Source organism: Callorhinus ursinus, unplaced genomic scaffold (genome assembly GCF_003265705.2).
Source record: "Callorhinus ursinus isolate GAN/ISIS: 27379988/994484 unplaced genomic scaffold, GSC_fseal_2.0 scaffold7, whole genome shotgun sequence".
NCBI lineage: Eukaryota > Metazoa > Chordata > Mammalia > Carnivora > Otariidae > Callorhinus > Callorhinus ursinus.
The window spans coordinates 8,833,927-8,859,450 of record NW_027397069.1 but is presented as its reverse complement, the minus strand read 5'-3'; the positions used below and the strand labels follow the sequence as shown (position 1 = coordinate 8,859,450).

Here is a 25,524-nt window from a genome sequence, read left to right as displayed (position 1 = left end):
GCATGACTTCAGTTTCCTGTACGACCTGGATCCCTTTGGAATCTGCGGAGTTGGTATTTCCGCAAGTATTTGCAGTGCAGCCGCAAGCTTGGGGCTGGCTGTCTTCAAGGGTGTTTTCTCCAGCTACCCCTCTCTCGGTTCTGCCAATTATGTGCCACTTTGTCTTGGTGCTCTGATTGCTTTCTTCTGAGAGGGAGATTCCTCTTTCATCAGTATGGATGCACTGTTTTCACACACGGCCGGCGCTGTGTTGCTGTGTCCGTCACCCTATGAGGGCCGGGCTCAGACGAGCAGGGCTGACGAGCTGGCCGGCGATTGGCCGCCCGCCCCGCCGCGGGGAGGGGTTTGTCGGGAGGAAGGGCTGCAGCTTTACAGCAACAGAGTTTAGACTGTCTTTGCTTCATCATCTGAAGGCAAAATTTTCCAGCTACGGCAGACGGCTCTCAGAGTACAATACGCAGGGAATGAGGACTATTTACATGGAAATTTCTTCCTCATGATGCCGCGGAGAAGCCTCCTCGGCCGCCCGATTCTGCCAGATGTTCCCGGGGTTACTGTAAACGGGAAGAAGAGGCAGAGCTAAACAAGGTAAGAGAATCATCCCCCCCTTCCCCCCCCCTTTTTTTTGAATGTTTAAAGAGTTTGCTGCAGTATGCTGCATTCCATGTGTGTTGCTTCGGGAAGCCAGGGAAACCGGATTCCACTAATTCAAATGTAATACTTGCAGGGGACCCTGGAGTTTTACGTAACATTCTGATTTGAGGGAAAGACATGGCAAAGCTTGAATCGATGCCGCCTGTCTGGGGTGAGGCATAAAACGAGTTTTTATTCCAAGAACAGATCTATTTATTTCTTCAACAGAAACCATTTGAATTCTTGGGAGCGTTCTTATTTTCTCAGTGGAGAGCGTTCTCACACTGCCATCGTTAACTCCCGAATAAATAAAGTTTACGTTGATCCTATTATTTGAAAAACAGGCTTGTAATTAAGAAGAAAAAGAAAACTTCGCAGTGAATCATCATCGGTGGAACGTATAGCTAAAAATATATATTTATATATACATATATATGTATGTTTATTAGAAATTAGGGACCTGCCTCGTTCTGTAATGCCAGGGCGTTGAGTTTCAAAAGCACATTTTTAACAAGCTAGCAAGAGGTAGCTTTCTGACAAGTTTTCGATACTGTAGTTCAATGTTTACATTTCTTTTTCTGGCATGTCTGAGCCTTTGTTTCCAGCTTAAAAGTGGAACCATTATATTCAAAAGTAAAGCTGGGTTAATAATGCTTACTGCAATTATCTGATCTTTATGCATTTTTAATGAGAACACACAGCCAGCAGAATAATTTAATGAGGGCAGGCTAGCTTTTAAAGCTGTGTCTCACTATGCCGAACCATATCAACTTTCTTGCCGAGAAGCAGCAGGGAGAAATGATGGAGATTTATTTTTAACACACTTGGCCCAAGAGAAGGAAATGATATATTTGTTAAAGAATTCTTTCTGCCCTTTTCCGTTTTAAATTTCTGCCAGGCATGAGGAAACTGTGCTTTTTTGTTAGGCCTCGGAAGCATGTGTTTACAATAAATGTGTAACATTTTTAGAATAGTTAGCAAGCACTGAAGCGAAGAAAAAAATCTGACTTGCCTAACCACTACCACCATGAATGTTCTTCAAGAAACATAGCTGTCCTTTTAAAAGACAAAGGTTAAGTGGAAAGATATTTGTTAATTTGTTAATACGTGAATTTGGGGGCTAATAAAGTAAAAAAAGAGAGAGAGAGAGACAGAGAGGAGGGCATTCTTCTAATCTTTCAATAAGATGAAGTTTCTCCAGCTACCCTGCCTGTTTTGTGAGGGGCCATTCAAATATTCATTTAAAGAAGGGCAGTGCCACGTAGATTCTTCTAGACCCACTGTTTTTACTTTCAAGGAGAAGTGCAGGACACTAGCCCAGAACTTCTGACGTCATCCCCCAACTATTTCTGCTGTGTGTTCTTTTATTCAGGCTCATGGAGAGGAATATTGCTTTATGTCCTGGCCAGGAACATTCTGACTCTCTCTTGGCAGGTCTTGAGTTATGTCTTCATAGCGTAGCCCGGCCTTTCTAAGCCCCCAACCAATCTCCAGCATAACTAGGGCATCTTCTTCTACCTGCCTCTCGTCGGGCGGGTCTGAGCAGGTTCTCTGCAGGGTTCTGGCTGCGCAGGCAAAAAGCGGCGGGGAGCGGAGCATGGCTTTGCTTCTGGCCCAACTTCCCCTTGGCACAGCCCAGTACTGCCACCTGGGTGGACAGTGCCTGTGGCCTCATTCCCAGTTCCCCTAGAGCCACTATTGAGGACCACGGTTATGCCACCAACTCCGTGGCCAGTCATGATGGTGGGAACAGCTGCTTTTATAGAAAGAGCACCATGTCCTAGGGCAGATGGGCTGAAGGGAGGGAAGGCCCATCCTGTGGGTTGTTAATCCATGTCACAGGTGGTAACCTTGGTCACAGAGCTCAGGGGAAGGTTAGTTTCTTAACACAGAGCCTTTTAAGAGAGAATTTCCATCAGAATAGATGGGAGTTTTTGGGAGTTCCTGGTTCTAGTTGACATTCCCTTTCGTGCTGCTTGTGTAGCCTTAATAAGCAAGCGCCCACCTCAATTTCTCTTTCTCTTAATAGAACTGAGTAATACTTGCTACACTTTCTCTCATAATTCTAGCATTTTGAGAGGCCTTGACCTTGTACCAAAAAAAAAAAAAAGTCGTTTGTCTCTGGCTACAATGAGCTATTTAAAGTACAAAGGATAAAACCTCTGTATTAATGAAACTGTTGGCAAATGCCGTAGGGTATTATAGTCATATTTCCAGAACCCTTCACTCTACTTCATGCTCGTGTCCATTTTCTGGGGATATTTATCCTTAGACCAACAAACAAAATTTCCAAGGAAATGAGAGCGTTGGTGTTTGCATTTTCTCCATCGATCTGGTCTAATATACTAGAGGCTGTGCTAACCAGACTATTTCAGATGTAGACCTTGTAGTGCCCAAAGCATTTCGTGCTATTTTTGCTTTGACTTTGCATTAAATTTGTGAAAGTGGAATGAATAGGACAGAAAATAAGAAGAAAGGAGGAAAATATGCTTGCAAAATACACTGGTTATGTAGCTTTACTGGTTAATAGCCTGCCTCCTCTCTGCTAGTTGTTTTAATTTGCTGTTGCTATGGTGAAAACAAATCAATATCACATGGCTACCAGCCAGTCCCGCGCTCAGGGAGCGCCATCGAAATTCAAGATCAGGTACTCAAGATTCCGTGCAAAAATTGGGAGAAGAGCATTTAGATTCGAGTTGAAGAGAATTCCTGACGGTAGATGGACTAGGCTCAATCTCACACGCATTTTCTCTCCCTTTCGTCCTGCACTTTCTTACCGATAACAAGAGAAGATGGAGAGAAAGGCATAGTGATTTGTTTACATTTTCCAAAATGACAAAACATTTCATCAACATAGAAGTAGGTTGGTAACATTGCAAGGGGGTTCTGATTAATGAAAGGGGCATGTGGGGCCTGTTGGTTGTTTAAGACATAGTTTGGGGGCCTTTAATGTCTCCAGGTACAGCTGCACCTGAGAGCTGACAGGGTCAGAAACAGTTTCGGCTGTCATGTTAGGCAGAGAAATCTGGCAGCTCTAGGGAGCAGGTGGGCAGTGGAGGTGAGGGGCATGGCAGAAGGGTGGAGAGTGTGAACCATCAACGCCAGCCAGGAGCAAAGTCAAGGGGGAAGCCATAGGTCCAGGGTCTGAGCACGGAAACCCAGGGGCCAAGCAGAACAGGGTAAAGGGCACTTAGCTCTTTTCACGAAGTCTGCCTGAAGTCCTAGCAAGGAAAGAGAGGAAGGGGCTGTGAAGAGAAGTGAGGGGGTCATGCACACAGGCATACTTTCTGGAATGGTCAGCTGAATCGGATGGGCAGAGATGCGCCTGGCCGTGGGGAGCCGGGAACTTGATATTTCACGCTTCGGTTTCTCTTGGAAGAACGAGGCAGAAGGACTTAGCTGGGCTTTGTAAATTAGTTACAATACTGTGTTTCTCTCTCTCTCTCTCTCTCTTTTAATTTCACTCAGCTCTGTTGTTTCTTATGTTTTGTTTTTTAATGTGTACAAACTGAGTTGCAGTGTGGTAATATTCATAGTAAGGAGTCTGAGGTGGCGTCATGGTTAGGTCTGCATCAGGCCTATGTCTCCAACGGCTCTGCATTGTTTAGCTGGGGCGAGTCCCCCCTCTGTTGCTGAGAGTGAAAACAGGTGTGAGGTAGAGCCCTAGGGTTTCTTTTGTGAACCTGAGCCCCAGGCCCGTGGACAGAGTTTCATCTGGCCTCCTCCCCTCGACATGGCAGAAACGTTTGGTAATAAAAGTGGACCCACCGACTTACCTTAGTGCTCTGACAAAGAATGCATTGTCTAGGAGATGCAAGGTCAGTATATTCCATCAATCAGTCAACAAGTGTTTATTAAACACCTCTTGGGTTCTCTGGCTTTTGCTCTTTGGTTAGAACGAGTCAATTCCCTGATACCTGACTTAGTGTACGTGCAAAATAAAAGGCAGGAAGAAATGATGCAAAATTGTAAGTTTTAAAGACTTTAATAATAAATTTACTGGCTAATGTTAATTTCACATTAACTTCCAGGCATTTATTGCAGGTTTCAGACAGTTCTTAGTGTTGGGGGGAGGGGCGGAGAATAAAGGAAGGAATTTTGAGTTTTAAATGTCTGCATATACTTTTTTCACCTCTATTCCATTTCTCGGCATAAACGCTGTTTCAATAACATACAGAGATGTAAGAGGAACAGCCGACATAGGAGAATGCTCTGAAAAATCCCAAATATGAGGCTGCTGAGAGCAATCACGCAGTGTCCACCGGCCGAGATTCAGTGCCGAAGTGACTGGGGGAACATGGACGTGTCATCTAAAAAGCCTCCAAAGTCACCAAAAGGAAATCCTAGACCCTCTCCCACACTCCCAAGCCTCAGGGTACCTGGGGAGCCCCTGATGCAATTATCTGGCCATTCCCAATCCCAGCAAGGAAACCTGATTCCAGACCCTGGAGGATTAAACTCCCCCCCCCCACCTTTTTTCCCCTTAAAAACAGTTACTTAAAAAAAAATATTTCCCCTTTTAAACACAAAGTTTTTGCTTTGTTTTGTTTTGTTTTGTTTTTTACCCTAACATCTCTGTGTATTTTCTGGGTGTAGACAAGCTGCAAGGTTAGGGACCCAGTTTGGGGGAGAGCTGAGAGGGCAGACCGAGGACATAAATGAGCCTCAAGAAGTCTTTTTAGTTGTGAGTCTTGGCAGGCAGATGGGCAGTGCTAAGGGTTATGAGCATCAATGCAAACTGACTGCTCTAAGAGCTTTGGGGGTGGTGAGCCCCCCTCAGAGGACAGAGGGAGGAGGCAGGAAACACCCAGCCAGGCAGGTCCTGGGCCTTAAGCATTTGCAATCCACAATCGCCGGGGAACAAGATACTTACAAACAAGATAAGAATAGGTCAGCACACAAATGTCTTCAGAAGGATAATTAACATATGTATAGTTTCTTACACTTTACAAAGGGCTTTCACAGACATTATCTCAATTAACAGTTCAAAAAGAGGGTTTAAAAACCAGGAGCCTAAAATTAGAGCACCAGGTAACGCTCCTAGAAGAGATGAGTTATAACCTGGATTAAAAAAAAAAAGTGTTCATTTTTATTTTGTCTGTGGTTAGTTGACTTGAATTTTGAAGAGCAGGAGAAACTTCTGAGTGTCCCTGGTACATGTATGCAGGTCACTATCTCCAGTCCCCACAACTTTCTTGGACAACCCCTTATAACTAGTACTGGAGGCAGCCTAGTTGCCAAGGCAGAGCAAGAAGAGAGGTTGATTGGCTTTGCTTTCTCAGCTCTGGCTGCTCCGAAGGCAACAGGGGACAGAACCTCTACTGGTTCTGTACTGGTTCTCTACTGACCCAGCCACACAACAGCAAGGTGAGTTTGGCTATGGATGGCAGGCAGGTGCTTCTAGAACATAAAATTCATGAATGGTTGCAAATGGCTTGCGGACCTGGGAAAAACCAAAGTCAAGAATGAAACCAAAATTCGAAGTAGTCCATTTGCCCATGAGAGCATCTCATTGAGTCCTCCCATGCCTGTAGGAGGTCAGTTATTTTTAGAAATCTCAAATATACCTGATAGCGTTTACATTATGATGCAAAAATGCTGGGTGTAATAATAATAGCAATGTCTTACATGTATAAACCATTTCAGTTTTTATCATCTCTTTAATGGTCACAAAATCCCTTTTGTCCCCAATTTATGAGTTAAACAGCAACTGAACTTGAGTGAGATGAAGCAATGTTTTCCATAGCCAAAAAACAGAAAAGTTAGTCCTCAAAACTATGGGAATCTGTGCACATGATATTCAATGAGATAAAGCAGTCTTTAAATGAAATCACCCTACAGTCTGACTAGGAGTTTTCTTGTAACGGATGTTGCATAGTGCATAGAGCCCAACCCAAGCAATTTTGGAAAGACAGTAATGTTTTTAATTAAGATATTGAATTGTTTTAAAAATCTATAAATTTCTGGCATCCTGGGTGCCAGCTTCAATTAATCAACTAAGAAGTATTGGTGAAGCATATATCAGTGATTTACTATTGTAATTTTAAATGCTCTGGTAGTTCGGGAAGGTAGAACTCTGTTTGGGCTGGAGTAGTAGATAACTTTATAGAGGAAGAGATGCTTCCTATATCTCTGGATAGATATATTTTGTCCAGATCAGTGGTTCTGAATGTCTCTGAAATGTCTATACCCAAGTCTAGGTAGGGCAAGATTATTCACCAGGTGAGGAGTAGCTGAACTTGCATCTTATACATTATTTAGCTCATCCTTTTAAAATGTCAATTTTCATGTGTTTGATAATGTATGTGACATATTAATATTGTTATGCAAGTATAACATTGATAAGTAAGTAACAACCTTATGATAGTTGTTCCTGCTCCAAAGTATTTTTCTGATAGAGGGATATGTTCAAAAAAGTTTGGAGAAGACAGTAGTCAAAATCAGAGAAGGGAAGGTCATCTCCAGAGGGAGGAACAGCATGACGTGATATAGGGGCCAGTGTGGAAACTTGTCTTTGGAGAACAGGGATGACATGTTGGGGAGCAGTGGGCAATAGGATTAGTGGAGAAGTCAGTATACAGAAGACCTGAAGAGTTATGAGGAGGAGTTTGATTTTGTTACCTATAACAAACATCACATCTAATGTTTTAAAAGTGTTCAATTAGGACTTGTAAGATAGAGTTAGAGGTTTGAAAATTTGTAACAAGTGATGCCACTGGCAAAAAAAAAAAAAAAAAAATGGTGGTATTCTAGGTATGAGGTAGGAAAGAGTTGGATTAGACCAGCAGTGTGAGGATGGAGGAGAAAGGGCAAATCCAAAAGGTGTCTTGAAAAGGTAAGAGAAGCTAGTGAGAGCTTAGAAGAGCCAAAATGACACTGGTGTTTCTCTCAGGAGAAATACCAATGGAACCCTAACAGAAAATCGAGATAGATGGGAAAAGGGACCAACCAATAGGAATGAGGTGGAGGAAAGGAAGGAGATGATGAATTTTGAGTTCTGGTCATGGTGCTTTAGCTAATGATGGGTCATCCAAGTGGGCTACCCCATAGGCATTTGACAGTGTGGGAATGGAGAACAGCTTAGATGCGAGGTTTCAGATGTAAATTGAGACGAACCTATGTTGAAATCATAATTGAGGCCATGGATGCTTGTAACCTGCAGGAGACAGGCAGATGACCAAGGATGAGCCATGGGGGAGGACTGCCAGAGGCCTAGAAGAGAGTAAGAGCTAGCAAAGGATCAAGAAAATAAATATCCACAAAGGAGCAAAATTGCTGGCCAAAAAAAAAAAAAAAAAAAGAGTACTAAGACTTTTAAGCACCATACCACAGTCTCCTTGGTTCCATGGATGACAGAGCAGCCTCCCACACTGTATTATCCTACTGCACATAGTTTACCCTCTCTGGCCCTTTGAAGGCAAATATTGGTTCACTGTAATGGTGAGAGTCACAGAATATTGGTTGGAGGGGAAGCCTGGGTGGCTCAGTGAGTTAAGCGTCCAACTCTTGCTTTCAGCTCAGATCATGATCTCAGGGTCATGGGATGAAGCTCTGCATTGGGCTCTGTACTCAGTGTGGAGTCTGCTTGTTCCTTTCTCTCTGTTCCTCCTCCTCCTCCTCTCTCTCTCTCGAATAAATAAATAAAATCTTTTTTAAAAAGAATACGGAATGGATAAGGAAATCCTCATCGCTGAGTTTTTCATATATACAGTTGACTTTTTCAAAAGTAGGTTTTCAGTAATAACCACAAGAAAACACTTAAAGCCAGCAGTTATCAACTCTAACATCTGTATCTTGAAATACACATTTTGGGGTGGTGGTATTGGTCAGGATGGGAATTCCAGAGAGATTGGAGATTTCCCTGGACACTGGTCATCCTATCCTCACAGACCTAGAGGCCCATTTATTCTGGAATCTAGCAGGTCTCTGCTGAACCCAGCCATAAGGACTGCTCAAGAAAATGAGAAAGCATTCAAAGTAGGCAAATGGTTGTTGTCCTCATACCAGATACCTAGAGTGTGTACACAGCAGAATGCCTCTCAAATTTCCATGTGCAGAGGGCGTCACCTGGGGCTCTTACTAAAAATGTAGATTCTGTTTGGGTAGATTTGGAATGGGGCCTGAGATTGTGAATTTCTAACAAGCTCCCAGATGACGCTAGCATCAGTGTAGATGGTGGCAGGCCATTGGGTCTGGCATGGTTTTAAAGGAAGGCTCCACAGGGCTGGGGACCAGGACCTGCCTCCTCAACACAAAGGCTTTCCGGGATGCTCAGGCTCCGAGTGGGATGAGGTTGAACTGACTTATCCCTTGAACCTTGCCCCAAAGCCTCTGTGGTCAAGGGCGAAAGGCAGGGACTTGCACGGTTTCCAGCAGGTTCTGTGGCTATGCGCTGCAGGTCTGTGGATGTCTCCCTGTGCTTGTGACGGCTGTCTTCTCTGTGGACAGGGACTCTTACCAATTCCCCAAGAGATTTCCTCGCCAGCCTCTAGGAAAGGCTAGTGAGTTTGTTTACCCGTCTCTGTTCCAGAGATACTTTTCTCCTATGAAATCTATGTGTTCGAAATCAGCCTTAGACTCTGTTTTCTCTGGACAGTGGTCGGAAGGGGGACCTGGGAGTCTGACATGGCTACTCCAGTCCTCATGCCCTCAGTGGATTAGCTCAGGGAACTCTGACAAACTCATCATCTCCTTTAATGGTGCAGATAATGCCATTCTCTTGTCATACTCTCCAAAGAATACAAAGAGTAGAGAGGAAGGGTTGTTATATGCAGTTAAAGTTTCAAATGCTAGTTTTAACATTTTGCAATAGCAATGAAGACAATTTTATTTTATTTTATTTTTATTTTTTTTTTTGAAGACAATTTTAGAAATGCTACTGTCTAATGTGGCGGCTTAAGTGAAATGGCCAGGCCTGACTGTGGACAGTTTTATATGTTGCTACAAGTCTTACACCTGGCTTTGTGTTCATCTCTCTCCCCTTGCTCGAGTTCTTTGTTTTCCGGTCTGTCCCACATGTGGCCCCACTCTCCTGGCCCAGGAGTGGAGCTAACTGATTTAGAGGAAGTCTTCCCTGCCCAGATGCCCACTTACTTCACACACAGATGGCCAGTGTTTTTATGCATTTTTAATTTACCAATAACCTTTTAAGAATGAAAGGAAACACGTGTCTTTTGAGTTTATTGAGTGCCTACTGTATGCCAAGCCCTCTGCTGAGACCTTCATGTGCATGGACTCAGTTAAGCCTTTTTATGAAGAACAGAAAGTCCAGGGAGGCTGAGTTACTTGCCAGGGTCAGCGAAACCCGTTGGTGGTCTCCAAACACCCAGGCCTTTTCCCAAGGTGCTTCCTTGGGGCTTTGCTTTAGAGAAACTTCTCTAGCATCTGCACATACTGCTGGCCCAACTCCCTCAACAGTGAGGCAGAACACAAACAAGCAATTGCTGGTGTAACCGTGCAGGCTTGAGTTCAGTTTTAGCCAGAGGCTCCTCCTCACAAAGGGACTGGATCCATCACCAGGGATGGCTAAAGCTTTCTCTCCATTATTCATTGTCATTAGTTGGCCTTTTCTTGAATCTCATGTGTGTGTGTGTATGTGTGTGTGTGTGTGTGTGTGTGTGTGTGTGTGTGTGTGTGAAGCTTAAAGACCTAAAGATGTCAACTTATAGATACCTTAAATAGACACCATATGTAAGAGCCTGTTATCGGCTGTGAGGCCTGTAAGGAGGCGAAATGTGTTGTGCTGTGGCCGAGGCCCGGGGTGGCCGTCTCCTGCCCCTGCTCAGCCTGCTCCTGAGCTAGCCCACCGTCTCCTCTCTCTTGCTCTGCTCTCTGCCGAGGCTGTCCCTGGCACCCGTTCTACAGGGCACACATAGATGCCTGCTGTTTCTGGGGTTCCCTTCACACCTGGCTCTGAGCTGGTAGAAAGGTCTATTTATTTGCCCCCTTAGGAAGCCCATCATTCTAGCCCTAAAGTATCAGCTTCCTGGCAGCCACCACAAAGACCATCCCCTCAGGAAACAAAACAAACCCTATCTCTAGTTTCCCTGTTTCTTTTCTTTAAAGTTCCCTGGTGCAACTAGGCTGCAATTAAGAGTCAGGATCAAAGGGACTAGCTGCCTCTGGGGCTGCAGGGACCAACGGAGAGCTTCCGTCTCCTTAACTCCTTACTCTCCGTGACCTGCTGCTCACCTGCTCCTTGGTTCTCTGGTGCTCAGGGGGCGGGAGGGCGGGGGCTTGGGGAGACGCGTCGGAGCCCGCGGAGGGGCCCCTCACACACTCGAGGGTCTAACAGCCCCTCCTCCAGAGAGCCACCCACCTGACAAAACCCATAAGCTTAAGATGCAGATGGGGGGGAATCCCAAATTGGGAGGAATTGGGGGGATTATCTAGCACAGTTCATGTCTACCTTCTACCACAGCCCTGGCAAACAGGTTCTCAGAGCGTCTTTTCCCCTCTGTTGACTGGGCAATCACTACCTCAGAATGCTTGCAGACCATAACATTTTACTGTAAAATTCATCCTCATGCTGAAATGAAATGTGACTCCTGTGACTTTCACTCCCCAGCCCTCGTTTGGGCCTTTAGAGTGACCCAAATGCCTCTTCACAAATTAACAGATAGCAGTCAAGCTTCCTCTGATAGGAGCAGTTGACAGCTCCCTTATTTAGGCTATAATACCTTTATTTATGCAACATAAGACACTCTTTTGAGTTTCTCTTGTGGGCCCAAATCTCTGTTCTACTTGAACCTTGAACCAGCGGTGATCGAGGGAGGGGTGGGGCACTGCACTCCCTGAGCTCTGTTAGCAGAGCGTGGAAGAACTGAGGGGTGGAGGTGAACTTAGGAGGGACAGACATCTTCCCCAGTGATGTGGAATGCTTTAAAATTATCTTCAATCCCAACAATAGGCTGTAGACACCTTTGGAAATACCTGGCAAGTTGCTAGACATTGACTTGCAAAACCCATAGGATGATTGATAGATTTAGATGGATATATATGTACATAGATAGGTAAAAATAGAGATTAATAACAGATATAGATACACAGGTACAGATTTAGATTAATAGAAGTAGAGATTAATACTTATATATCCAGATAAAGATATTCAGATTATATATTACGTATTTGGATTGATAAATACACACACAGATCTATACATTAATATACATACACACACAGGAACAGATACAGGTTGATATATACAGATAGAGATAGAGAATTCACACAATTTGAATACCACACTAAAGCAGTTTTCAGAGGTCAAATACATATTTTGGGTGTTCTTTTGTTGTTTTTGTGTGTTTGTTTCTGTTTTCGGCTCCACAAAATGGTGATCACTTTAGCTGTGGCTCCCAGTCCTCCCGGCTTCCTCTGTGGCTCTCAACACAGTCCTTCCTCAGCAGCTCGAAGACACGCTCCGCCATCAGTAGATGCCAAGGTCATCAAAGGAACTAATTAATCCCGGCTCCAGTCAACAGTGATCTGCACGGACCTGTCCTCCTTCCTCAGAGAGGGAGAAACCAGGAAGGATTTTCTCCCTCAGTTCCGCCCGGGGCCCCTACTCAGGGCCACCCTGAGCAAACAAAGGAAGGGCTGGTCAACTATTTCCCGACTAGCTGGCCAGGTTTTCATCTAGAGAAAGCCTGTTCAAAGGCTCTCAAACTTGAGTTGAGACAAGCCTTCCAGTTTTTCTTAGGAAAATCTCTAGGTTGAAATTTAACCTAAAGATCCCCAGGCCTCCCCTCTGCCTTTTTTTTTTTTTTCTCTTTACTACTAGTTTTACTAATGTCCATAAACCCAGCCAGCACTCTCTTCCAAGCTGAAAATTTGCCTTTTTAATTAAAACTACAAATTTCCTAGCTGACCACGAGGGAGCATAAATTCCCCCCCGCAGGGTAAAATTTATGTTGTATAACCCAGACCATGCTAAATAATTGATCAGAAAAAATAATTGAGAGGAGGGGTTATTTTTGGAAACATTGACAGCCAGGAACCCGGGATGGGAAGTTGGAGAATGTTGCTGTTTAAAACATTGTGGAAACCAGAGTGAATATCAGTCTCCTTGGCCAGATACATGTCGGGTCTTGAGTTAATGGTTCTGTGCCTGTGTTTTTATTTGATGTTCTGATCTCTTCCTTCCAGCCTGAACGATTAGTGCAGAGAGGCACGGGAAGCAGCAACATGGGGCTGTGTGCTTTGTCAACAGTACGGAGTCCCTGTCTTAGATCTGGTCAGTGCAGTTCTTTGTGAGCCTGTGGCCCTCTGTGGCTCACCCACGGCCTTCCCCCCCCCACCCCCGAAGCTGCCAAAGTGGGAGGGCCATCGGCATTGGAGTTGGCTTCCCTGTAGTTTGGCAGAACCCAGCAAATTCTGGAGTTAGCTTTGTGACACTCTCCATCTTGCTCACTGGCTAAAAACAGAAAGAAAAAAAAAAAAACCCTACCCAAATCAAAACCATATGTTCCATACAATATCAGGCTTCTAGAGAACACCGTGCTATTAAATACTCACCATCAACCTATCCACATATTTGAAGGCTACAGGAATAGGAGCCGACCTGCTCCGGCCCCAGCCGAGACAGGTAGAGAAGGACAATTCCGTTTCATTCCTTTCTCAAAATGGCATGTCGCTGGAGCTCTTTCAGCTTTAATGGGGGACTCAGAAAGAGGCTGCATTTACTAACTTATTTCCCTTCTTCCTGTCTTCCTTCTTCTCCTCACATTTTCAGGATTGAAAATTAGAAACACTTTTCTCCTACACGCAAAATTACTCTCACACACACACATACACACACACACACACGCACACACACATACTTTTTTCCCCCTGCTTTGAAATGGAAGTAGCTGCCTGAACAGTCAAAGGGTTCATTTAGAATGTAGCCATCTAGCGCAATGTAGTAGCTGGTTCAAGCGAGGGGTCGCCCTTTTGGGGAGGGGGGCTTCCAGGGTCCTGCTAATAGGGCATTTCTCCATCTGGGTGTGGGTCACACAGTTTGGGTTCCCTCTGTGAAAATCCAGTCAGCTGGACACTTCGGATGTGTGACCTTTCTGTTTCTAATAAAATTTTTAAAATGTACTGGCTACCTGGCACCGTCTCTCGTCAGATAAAGGGAAAGCGAGTCGGAAGGGGTCTCCGTATCCTTTCCCCCTGCAGCCTCCCCTCCTTCTCTGTGTCTCCCCTACTTTCTGGGCTCCAGCAGGGAGCAGTGGGGCTCCATTCCTCCCTAATGATGAGCTCTGTGAAGCTCCTACCCCAGGAGCAGTGGGAAGTTAATGCTTCAAACCCAGACTTGAAAAGATCATCAATGTTAAATAAGAATGATAATAATAATGCCACTTTGTCCTGGGGTACAAAGCATGTCCTTTTCTCTCCTTGTGCTTATGTTTTATGTTTTATAAACACCTGCAAGTTTTGCCTTAAGTGTTTTGGGGGGGTTCTTTTTTATCCTATTGGGCAAACAAGACTCACGGAGGGAAGGAACCACATGGGGACTGCAGATGACCGTACCCTTTGCCCTTTCTTGCCCTGCAACCCTAGGATTCGTGGGAGTCCATGTAAGTCAAGGGAATGTAGGTCTCAACAAATAAATAAGGCTGATAAGGATGGCAAGAGTGTGAAGCTCGCAGGTACTCAACAGGGATTCGAATTCTGGATTTTCCAACTTCAGATGAACAAAAGTCACCAAGTCACTTGGAACTTTGATCTCCTGGTTGGCACAAGTCAAGGGGATGGTGCCATGTTTCAGGATTTGGGGGAAGATTGGGGGCAACAAGATATTGGAAGTGCCCTGCACACAGTGAAAGCCCTTTGTCAATGGGAAGGGGCTGATCACTGTTTTTGTTTCATCTTTACCTGTTTGGCCAGGGCAGATGCATTCTACTTAGTGACGTTTTCTTGGGAACAGAAACATTTGCAGGAAAACAACAACAACAACAAAAGAGTACCATGTGAAAGGCTGAGGAAGTATATCTTAAATTTTCCTCACTTCCTTACCTCTCATGGAATTTATGCACTGGTAGGACAGATAAGGTGTATAAATAAACCACCACGGTGAAGGTAATCCATGCCACAAGGGAGGTATAAGGTTCTCTGTCAGTAGGTAGATTCCTGCTGTCCAGGTGAGGCAGGGAAGTCTTCCTGGAGGAGGCGGCCTCTGACATGGCCTGTGAAGGAAAGCAAGACCATAGTGCCTGCACTTGGAGAGCACCCATGCAGGTTTCCCTGGAGTGTGGGGCAGAGTCTAGAGTGTACTTGTGGGGGGCACAGCGGAAATGCTTGGCACGACTGTACCTCGATGATGGATGACCCTGAATGCCAGACTTTGAATTTTGAACTTTATTCCAAGTGCAGCAGAGAGCCACCAAATGTTTGTGGCCTGGTGAGCGAGAGGATCAGACACTGCTTGTGGGGATAATTCTGTGGGCACAGTTTAGAGCTGAGGACTGCAGGCCCCCAGGAAGTCATGAGAGAGCCGATAGTGGTGACAAGGATTCGGCAGGAGCAGCTTCCCAAAGGCTGGGGCAGGACTCGTGGAAAATGAGGGAAAGGGAGGGAGTCCGGGAAGACCTGGAGACCATGAGCTTGGGTGACAGAAACATTCATGACACCGGGGACAGAAACACATGGGAGGATGGGGGAAGACAGGTGATTGGCTCTGGTTGTTGGAAGTTTGAAGCTGGAATGTTCTCCTGGGAGCAGAGGTCTGGGCTTCTATAGAATGAATACAGAGCTAGACGTACATTCGGGACTCATCCACAAAAGAGTGGGATTTGAAATCAGAGAGGAGTTTGAGATAGCTAAGGAAGCAAGTGTGATCTAGAAAATGGTCGATGGCCCAGCCTTGGGGAATGCTGACATTTTAGGGGATTTCCTAGGCACATTCCCATGGCAGGGAAGCCCAGAGCGAAGAGTCTTGCGGAGATGGCCTTGGGACAGGTGTGTGGGTCTCGGGGCATCTCTCTCAACGCCTCTGGATCTGTGAGAAGCGATCATGCTATTCACTAGGTCCTAGAAATGACATGGGTCGGCGAGGTAATATGGATGAGTATTCGGTTTTCCTAAAATGAAGTGATAATGGGAAAGAAAGAAAGTTCAGTGAAGATGAGGACTGAACCTGGTACCTTGACGTGCCTCGAAGTGAAGACCGTGCCATGACCCTTGGGTGACACCTGGAGAGTGGTGGCTGGGAGGCTGAAGGGCAAGGTGCCAGAAAGTGGAAGGGAAAACACTCAGAAGGCATGGAATATTCGGGGCAATCAAAGGGATGATGGAGGGAAGAGGAGAGGAATCAGGGCTAAGATGAGACTGTGTGGGATTGAGGAAGGGTTGGCTAGGCTGGCAGAGAGCACCTGGTTTGGCTTTGAGCCCGAGGAGGCTGCTGGGGTGGATGGGATGAAACCACCAGGTTTTTTGAAGATTTGTAGGAACAGGTGTGATTTGCTATAACAGGCAAGGTGAAAAGCATCCGATAAATTGGAAGGAAGGTGTAAGCTGAGGACTAAATGCTTCTCCAGAGAGACTCCCAGAAGCCTTTGCCTTGACATGAATCCTGCTCTCTTCAAAATAGCTGTAGTGGGAAGGCCAACGTACTGCATCGATCCTCAGTTATTAATTAGAGATCGGCTTTGCATCATTGCAGGCTTCCCATAATACGGCGTCTGCCGCTTCTTCCTATGGTGCAATACCAGTGATGTTTGCTGTTCTTCTGTCTTTTTCGTCATTTTCCTTAACTTTTGCCCTCATTTCACTGGGGTCAGCAAAAGGATAATCATGGGCCTAGCACTCTTCCCCTAAATAATAATCTGCCAATGTAGATGCTACAAATAAAGCTTCCTTATTGTAGCAATCCCCCATGCATTTTAAACTTGAACCTGGCAGGTAGTAGATGCTCGGTAAATGTTCGTGGAATGCAAAGGAATGATTGAAGTGTCTTATTACTAAGACAGGCTTTTGTATAGATGATTATTAGCTACGGTTCATACTCACAGGCGCTCACAGTCCATCATCCACCCGAAGGCATCCAGAAGTTTCTATCACAGATGAAGAGAAGATGCACTTTCCCCAGAGATTGCAGACATGGCTGTGGAGCTGTACTATAGGGCTGAGGAGAGGCCAGCTCAGCCTTAGCCCCTTCGGCCAGGGTGCTTTTTGGCATTTAAACTTCAGAGAAGTTGGCTGATGAAGGCAATGGGCAGTCGGAGACTTAAGAGCAAAATTCATCAACTGGGGAGTGATCTGGAGCATGCTGACTTTTACGGGAAGTTTTAGTTGCTTAATTGCTGAAGGACACATGCTTCTGGTTACGATCAGCTGCACGACGTGTACAGCACATCTCATAGAATGGATTGACCTATTTATTTACCCTTGAGGGCCACTTGAAAACTAAGTAAAAGACAAGTATGCCTACAGTCAAGACCAGAATGAGCTTTTACAACCACTGGGACAAGGTCATGTTGCTCTACTCCGTTCTCTGCCCCACCCAGCTCCAACCCTTGGAGAAGAAAGAAGTTGTGTTTTGCTTCCCAACCCATTTCAAAGCCCTTACCAGTTACTCCAAATGCTGGTTTTGTTGGCTGCACACAAACTCTCAGGAAGCTTCTTAAAAAAGCAGGCGACAGATTCTTAGGCCATGGCCCCTGAGGTTCTCACTTGGGATGTGTGGGGCCCAGGGCCCAGGAATCTACATTTATTGCAGAAACAGATGGTTTGGAACACAAATGATTAACCTCTGGGCACAGGGGTTAAGAGACAATTTAAACCCTGCATTGAAATTCTGGCTGCGCCACAGACTAGATGAGCCATTTCAGGCAAATTTTAACATGTACTTGCATCTCATTTTTTAAAAAAAAATGTACTTAACAATGCCCACTTCTCTGGGTGATTATTAGGATTAAATGAGAGCCCCTATGCCAAGAACTCTCTATCCTGCACAGAATAAACACTCAATATATCATGTTTGGATGTATTTCTTTGGGTGAACGTGAAGCTACTGGGGAATAATACCCAATTGATGCTGCAGACCCTTTCAATTCCACAAAGAGTAGGGACTCCAACATGACTATTTCTGCAATTTCCTAAAGTCTTGTTATCACTCACAAAGACGTCATTGGTTTTGCCACACAAACGCAAGAAGGATATTCTACAAAATAATCTTATGCCAGACTTTTGGGAACACTTATATTTGGTAGGGATGGTAAACCAGTGGAGCACATTACCCAGAGGAATGCAGTTGCTTTTGAAAACAGGAGGACTGGGCCACATTTGGAAAGCTGCACACAATGCATGTGTGAAAATGGAGCACTTGACCCAGCTCCATGACAGCCCATGCCTTGAGCTATTTCGGCACAGATAAAATCGATTCTGTCCCCACTCGGGCCGTTTTTAGGTCATTCAGGCAGATGGTAACTGGCTCACATTGGGACCAAACTCCTAAACTTAAACTTTTGGAAATGAATGAATAAATGAATGAATTTCCTCTGGGGCCAAGAAACACTCCTGACATCTGCCAGTCCGTTCTGACCTTCTTCTGGTCCCTGGGGGAAAGGTTGGCCCTTTGTGGCTTAGAGAATAAATAAGCAAGGATTGCTCCAAGGTGTTTCCTGCAACCATGCGTTCCTTCCTTCCTGGATGTAGTGACCCAGTTGCCTGTCTTGGGAGACTCAATATGGCATGGCCTTTTCTTCCCTTCCCGTCGACCTCAGAGATATATTCACAAGTTAGGTGCTTGCTGGTGTTCCGGGTCCTGAGATTTAGGTCACGCGCGCGCGCGCACACACACACACACACACACACACACACAGAAAAGAAGTGTGGTATGGAATCCATTTATTTGATCAGCACCCAGGGAGAAATAAGGACAGAAAAGTGAAAAAAGAAATACAAAAATAGAGGAGGGAGTACAAAGAGAAATTTATGTTACTCTGGGCTAGAAACGTCTCAGTTTCAGCTTTCAGTTGAGAAAGATTTCTAAATGTTTCCAAATCAAAGTATATCTGCAAATCTGCAAATCCATTGTGAATCGTTTTCCAAATGCTCATTCCCTCCATTCAGAAAGCACTGATTAAAATCCCAACTGCATGCATAGGACGCTGATGCTACGTAAAGCAAGCACAACAAAGATGATTGGTAGCCAGCAGTCCCAGTGAGGGGTGAGGACACACGTGGGCATGCACACAGGTGCACACTTCGAAAGCCAGTGGGGACCCCTGGGAAGAACCCCAGACACTTAATACTTAATGGAAGGTGGGAGAGAGGGAGAGGCCTTCGGAGTGCAGCCAGTTGGGCCTGACTCCCGTTTGAGTGGGTCTTGAATTGAGAAGGATGCCTGGATTTAGACAACTGCCAAGGAGAGCGGAAGACATCCCGTATCAAAGGAAACTGTTCAAACAAAAGCCAATAGGAGGAAATGAGCTCGTATTGTGTGCACACATGGGGTTCCACGGAAAGGAAATTGCCTGATTCAGGACACTTCCGATGCCTCCTGAAGCTAGCAACAAGGAAAGGCTGGGCCTGTGTTCCCACAACCTGGAGAAAGTGCCTTCCTCAACCCAGGGCTGGCTGTAGTGAAACGGGTCGGATTTTAGCAAAACTCCCTACGTTCTTAGAGTTCCAGAAACTTCGATTACAAGATGTGTCCTTGGGAACCCACAAGGCGATTCCTTGTGCTTTACAGTATTTGGGTCTAGGAAAAAGTGAGGAGCAAGCACTGGGCTCAGAGTTTCTCGTCTCTGTGGGTAAAGCTCACTCATTCTTCAGGCTCCATCAGCCAGCTGAGGCACGGCCTGTGCGCGCGCCTGGCAAGAGCCACGTCTCTTGAGGACCCTTTCTCGGCTTCCTGGGGTGGGCCAGGCCAACTGGGAGGAGGCTCCCTGATGGGCTCAGAGCCAGGTTCCATGCAGGCCCCTCAGCCAGACAACAGTGGCATCCACAGCTTTGCTACCTGCCATCCTCTATCCAAAATACAATCCTGACCATGAGCTTTTGATTCTCTAGGGTACAGCCTGGTGCTGCCTGGTGTCCCATGGGGAACTCAGAAACAGGCATGACATTGCCAGTCCCCAGGGATCTTAGGGACTAGAAGAGGAGCATTCATTTCAGTAAACATCGTAAGAAATAGGAATTTCGCTGCCCCCCACCCCCCCCCGCAGAGCCCCTGGTGTGTGTGGGGGGCACCTGGGAGTTGTTAAAAAGCCTGGAATGGGCAGGAGTCGTGGGGTTTTGGGGTTTTTTTTTTTCCTCTCTCTCTTTTGTGTTGCCTGATTGACAGTTTGAGTACAGTTAAGCTTGGATCAGTGGGGATGCTACTATAAGTGGCACGTATCATGGAGGCCTTTCCACTGACGTCATCCTCTGGAAGTGGTGCCGGCGGAAGGCAAAACGCAGGACCAAGGAGGGCTCCACGCCGGTAGTGGGGCCCAGCAGTGTGCTCCCCGTGACGGAGCCTCCCTCGTGCTCTCGCCCTCCCTCTGCCTCTGCACGCACCCCCAGAGCTAGGGCATGTCTCAGGCGTCCTCTGTCCGTCCTTCTCCGGGTGATTGTCTGCAGCCGGCATGCGCAGCGGATGGAGGAGACCAAGTTGATCACAAGACTGTGCTCCCCGAACACATCAAGTTCCACTGCGGTTTAGGTAGATGGATTTTCCGTTTGCTCAGGGGGATGAAAAATTAGGGTCCTTAAATCATGTTCTAGCCGGACACAACAGCAACAAGGTCAGCTCCAAGGACATGAGGAATAGAGAGAGGGGCTCTCCAGGGCCATGGAGACACACCAAAGGGCAGCAAGCAGAGAAAGGCGAGAAGGGTGTTACAGTCTCCTTCTAATTAGCATGTTCCTTCTAATTAGGGGCTTCTGAGGCTTATCAAGCCTCATCTATAAACTAAAACTAATAGGCAGTTAGGTGGGTTTTTTTGTTTTATTTTCTTTTTTGGGTTTTTTTGTTGTTGTGTTGTTTTTTGTTTTTGCTTTTTTCCTCCCGACCCTTCAAGGGAAAAACACACGAATTAAGATTTAATTTGCCAGCAAACAGCATAACGTGAATGCACAGAAACAGAACTATTTTATTCAGCATGGATAAGGCTGGAGATTTAGGGAGATTTCTGTCCTCCAGCATAGATCTTGTTTTGTTATCATTCATCAGAAGCTGCAAGATTAAAAAAAAAAAAAAAGTAGAGTAAAAACTTGTCCGAAGATTCCTCCTTGTTCTCACATCTCTGGCTCCTAAAGCATCAAAAAGGCAGAAGCGGGAACCACACCCTTGTCTTGGCCCCAGCGTGGATAGTATTTTGCCCTCCCTGCTGGCTAAAAATGACGAAATAAAAACACAATTCATCTCACATGACATTGGATGATGGTGGTTTCAAAATTCCTCATAGTTTAAAGACTGATTTACAGGATTAGGTCATAGAAATGCCTGTAAAATTCCAATGTGATTATTTAGTTATGTGTAGTTTGTTGCAAATATTACCACATGCCCCGAGAAAAACCCCACTTGTGAAGATCTTTGAAATGAATTTGTTTGCTTGCACGGCTTTTTTTTTTTAGCTGTCTTGAATAAAAACGGGCTGTAATTTTGAAAGCAACAAATTGAGGGATGGGGCGGGGGGGGGGGCGGGGGAAGGAGGCCAGTGCCCAGTAACACTGCTGAATAGATCAGGATCAGGAAAGCTAAGAAAAATCTGGAAACTAATAGAGACAAGTCAACTTACATTCAGAATGGTCCCACAAACTATTGATGTTCACCAAGAACCATGAAACTTTGGCTTTTTCATGTATTAACGGACCTTTTGTGTCATTGTTTTACAATGTAGACCAGCTGATAATGCGCCTTGTTCCTCATTGACTTTGCAATCTCATTCTTTGCCACAAATATAATGGCCTGTTTGTTTTGCTGCTGGTGCACACTGGCCAAAGAATCAGACATTTGTTTCATAGTGCTTGTTTTGAAGAAATCAGTTCTGGGTACATCTTTACACTGCCCATAAAAACAGAGGCTTATCTGGGTGAAAGATAACCCAGGTCTGCACTGGGGTAGGTGTCCATGGTTCCACTACTATAGATAATGAAAATGAAATATAATAAAACTCCATTTCAATCCAATTACTAAAGAGCCTGAATTGTAGACTGTTCATGAAGATGTACACTTTTATTAATTATAACAACATACAGCAGTTTGAACTGGCCAAGAGTATTTCTCATAATGGCTCTTAAGAAGTTCTTATTAATGAAGAGATAGGAATGATTTATAAGTAGTGTTACAGGTATTTATATCTAAATGAATGGTAATGAAATGCCTAAGAAGTTTGGTCTCATAAGTAGGGTAAATAATCCCATTAGAATGATGTTAAGACTGTTAATTTATTCAGCAGGCACACCCCCCTCTGCCCCCTTTTTTCATATGCAATTCAAAGGTAACCTTTAGCCTAGTCTGGGGGTGGTTTCAACTCACAAGGGAACTCTGATCGGTTGGTGGTGGCTGCCTGCCTGGAAACTTGTTTTGAGAAATTTTCCAGTGCCAAGTCTAGATTCATAGGGGAGAAAGTAGCGGGATTGGTTAGTCATGCCTGCTGTGGACGGGCAAGGTGGGAACAGGGAAACTGAGTGACATCCGTTTGCTACCCTTGGCTGGGGTGGTTCAAAAGTGATGCGCAGTTGGTGTTGTCACAAAACCATCTCCAGAATAGACTGCAAACTGATAGTAAATTCAGTGATGGTGGTACCATTTTCTAGGTAGCTCCAAAATCCAGCAGTTAAAGGTTCTTTCTACCTGAATGGTAGCCACTGAGCTCCCTTAATTCACTTAAACCCTAAGTGAGAAAAAGTACGTTGAATTTACTAAATGTAGCTATGTGAATGCATTTTTATTTTTCCTAAGTTTGAAGATCAGAATTACTTTTGTGACCCTTCTTTCTACTGAATATGATATTTGGGGATGGAGTGCAGGGTGCTGTTACACGGAACAAGCCCTTTGAAATGGTATTTTGATATTTTGTTTTAATTTCATGTGTAGTCATTACATTTTTTGGAAAGGAAGTAAACAAGTGCTTGTTTCTCTTCACTAAAACAAATCTGAAACTCAGGGCCAGGTCCACAGAGCACCTCGGCTTTCTTTTATTTCTAAGTTAAATAACAAATAACACACAGGACAGAGGAAGGCAACTAACTCTTTTTAAAGCACCCACTTTAAAATGTTCTAGGCACCTTGACAATTGCTTCCAAAATGTTAAAAGAAATTTTTTTCTAACTTAACGCTCCCAACTTCCCTGAGAGATAGGGAATATTGTCCCATTTTATAGAGAGAAGAATGAGGTTGAAGGTTAGACTGCTAGGTCAATATGGGGCTTAAATTGGAACCAGCTTTTAAAGCAGGCTGAATTTTCTGTGTGGAGTTCAGAATTTAAACATAAGCCACTTGTGCCAACTTTTAAACAGGACTTTTGCAGGGACATTTTATGTATTGACTAATAATTCTAGAACTTTAGCATTTTAAGAGTCCTCAATAAATTGTGGCTACTACTGTTTCTCTCTTTCCCTCTCCCTTCCTCTTCCCCTCCCCCCCCCCTCCTTCTCTCTTTCTCTCTCGCGTGCATATCTATGTATATAGGTGTGTGTGTCTATACAGAGCAAATGCCTATTGAACTTCAAATGTTTATTGCAAACCACTTTGCCTTTTTATTTTAAGAAAAAACGTGAATGCCTGCTTTTTATGTTAGAAAATTATCTAAACCTAGAAAGGGTAAATTTTTATAGGAGGATAAAGACTGTAAAGTATACAATAAAATCAGCAGTGTGTGTAAGAAACCAGAATATCATCCTGACATTTTATACAGTATGTAAATTACAGTTCTAATCCAGAGGAAGTCTGCTTTTAGTTAAGCGCTGTGAATAAACTCCTGTTTCTAAAATTCTCCCTCTCTCTTTTGGTGGGAGGGGGGCAGTATGTTGGCGGTAGAGAGAAACTTCTTTTTTTTTCTTCTTTCTTTTTTCTCTGAGAAGGCTTTTTATTAATTTCTTTTGCTGAATTTTTGACCCTGTAAAGAAAAAGAGAGCTATTGTACCAAACCACACAACAGGACAGGCTCCCCCAGAAGGGATTTTTCCTTCCTGCTGAAGGACACAGGATATCAGCTTTATGAGCTGGTTACAGTCAGCTTTATCGCAAAGCCAGTAGATTTTCTTAATATACTTATTGCTGTTCTGTAAATAGCACGGGGGCAATCATGAATCTGAATCACTTGCAGGGTGAAAATGAGACTGATACTGGTAATCTTGGGGAGAAAGTATTGAAATTAGTAATTGTAATTCTTTCTTATTGAGCTGGCTGATGATAGTCTCCACTGTCTACCTCTGAAATTTATTGAGATACTGCATCCTGGAAGCACTTTATTCAGAATACTGTATAAAATTCTCCATAAATACAGGTGATAATATTAATGATCATAATTGTATTAAAATTTTTAATTAAGACATGAAGAGAGCCCCAAGATTGTCCACCATGTTTCTTTAAAAAGATACTCATTAAAAACTGCAGTATGCTTTGTTTGTTTCTGTATGTTCAAGAATATTTGGAGGAATAGGCATCTAAATCCTGGCTATATGTGAATCCCATAAAAGCCATCAGAGAACAGGCTGAGATTTTTTTTTTTCTTTAAAATGGTATGCTACCCTTATGGTAGCATACCATTAGCATAAAAATTTTAAAATTCTGAATTGTCTTTTGATTCCCTTTGAAAGAGGGACAGGAGAAGGGATATTTCCTAAGATCTAGGACAGCTTTTAATTCTAGAAGAACGTTACTATAGTCCTTCTCGGAGCTCTTAGGGAAGGCATCATTTCTCTCCTGTTTCTCTTGCTTGTTGGCTGAACTTAATGATATGATCTGGGACACTAATGTGTGGATTCAAACGTAAAGTGTCGTGGTGATTGAAGCAGGGGTACTGTTTTCATATAAACAGTACTGTTTAGATGTTTTTAGTTCATTCATTAGTCAGACAGCTAAAAGAAAGAAAAGAAGAGTGGTTGGAAGATTAACAATGTTACCTGCTCTACATTTTAATCACATTTTGATTGGGTGGTTATTATTTGTATCTTAAACAGTTTATAAGAAGTTAATATTTGAATCTGCAGACCAATTACTTTACCTGTGATTTTTACCCCAAAACATTGCTGTACGCAAATCTTGAAAACATTTAGTCTGCGTCAGAGCCGACAGGGCAAATCCTTCATTATACTTTTTAAACCTAAAATAATTTGTCATCAGACAATCTCATTTTAGTTCAATGTTTTTATGTTGCACTAGAAACAGTGTTTCTTGATAAATGTTTCTTTCCGTATTTATTAGTAGTCCTGGATTTAACATGTAATTATTTACTCATTGCATAACAATTTACTTTTCATAATATTTCATAGACGTGTTTGAGGCTCCTTGTACATGGTTGAATAGCTTAGTTGATTAAAGCAAAAGACAATGATTACGGGTCGCTGATACCATGGACTCGTGCTTCATCCCAAGCCTTAGCCAACCCTTCTAAAAATATGTGCTCTGAGTCCCCAAAAGGATGAAGCCATAGCATAATATTTTTAACCATGTAAAATACAAAAAGAAACTCTATGTTCACTATCACTGTTAGGAATAATAAAATCCAGATAATGTTTTTTTTTCTTAGAATCCCCCCTTTTATTCTGAAATCCTATAAAATGAAAAGAGGTGAAGAGAAGGTGGAGTTGTATCCTAAATGTAACGTTAAAACTGTCTCATTTGGTGCCTTAGTGGTTAATTTTACATTAATTATGTTTTATTATTAGAAGTAATAATAAGAAGTTATAATGTAACATTTTTATGCCAAGTTCTATGAAAAGTGTTATGCAAATTTTACTATATTAGGAAGCTAC

The 25,524-nt window shown here is 44.0% G+C and overlaps 1 protein-coding gene across 7 annotated transcripts in view; it reads left to right on the top strand.

Moving 5' to 3' along the window:
* The first annotated feature begins 363 nt into the window (after window positions 1-363).
* The window catches only part of MBNL2 (muscleblind like splicing regulator 2), a 155,802-nt gene continuing 130,641 nt past the window's right edge, over window positions 364-25,524 (top strand). For 3 of the 7 annotated variants that reach the window (XM_073894384.1, XM_073894383.1, XM_025874770.1), the window contains exon 1: window positions 365-588. The gene's annotated coding sequence lies outside the window, so the exon portion shown is untranslated. Of the gene's footprint in view, window positions 589-25,524 lie in introns of all 7 variants that reach the window. The other 4 variants (XM_073894380.1, XM_073894381.1, XM_025874766.2 and 1 more) reach the window with 2 other exon arrangements.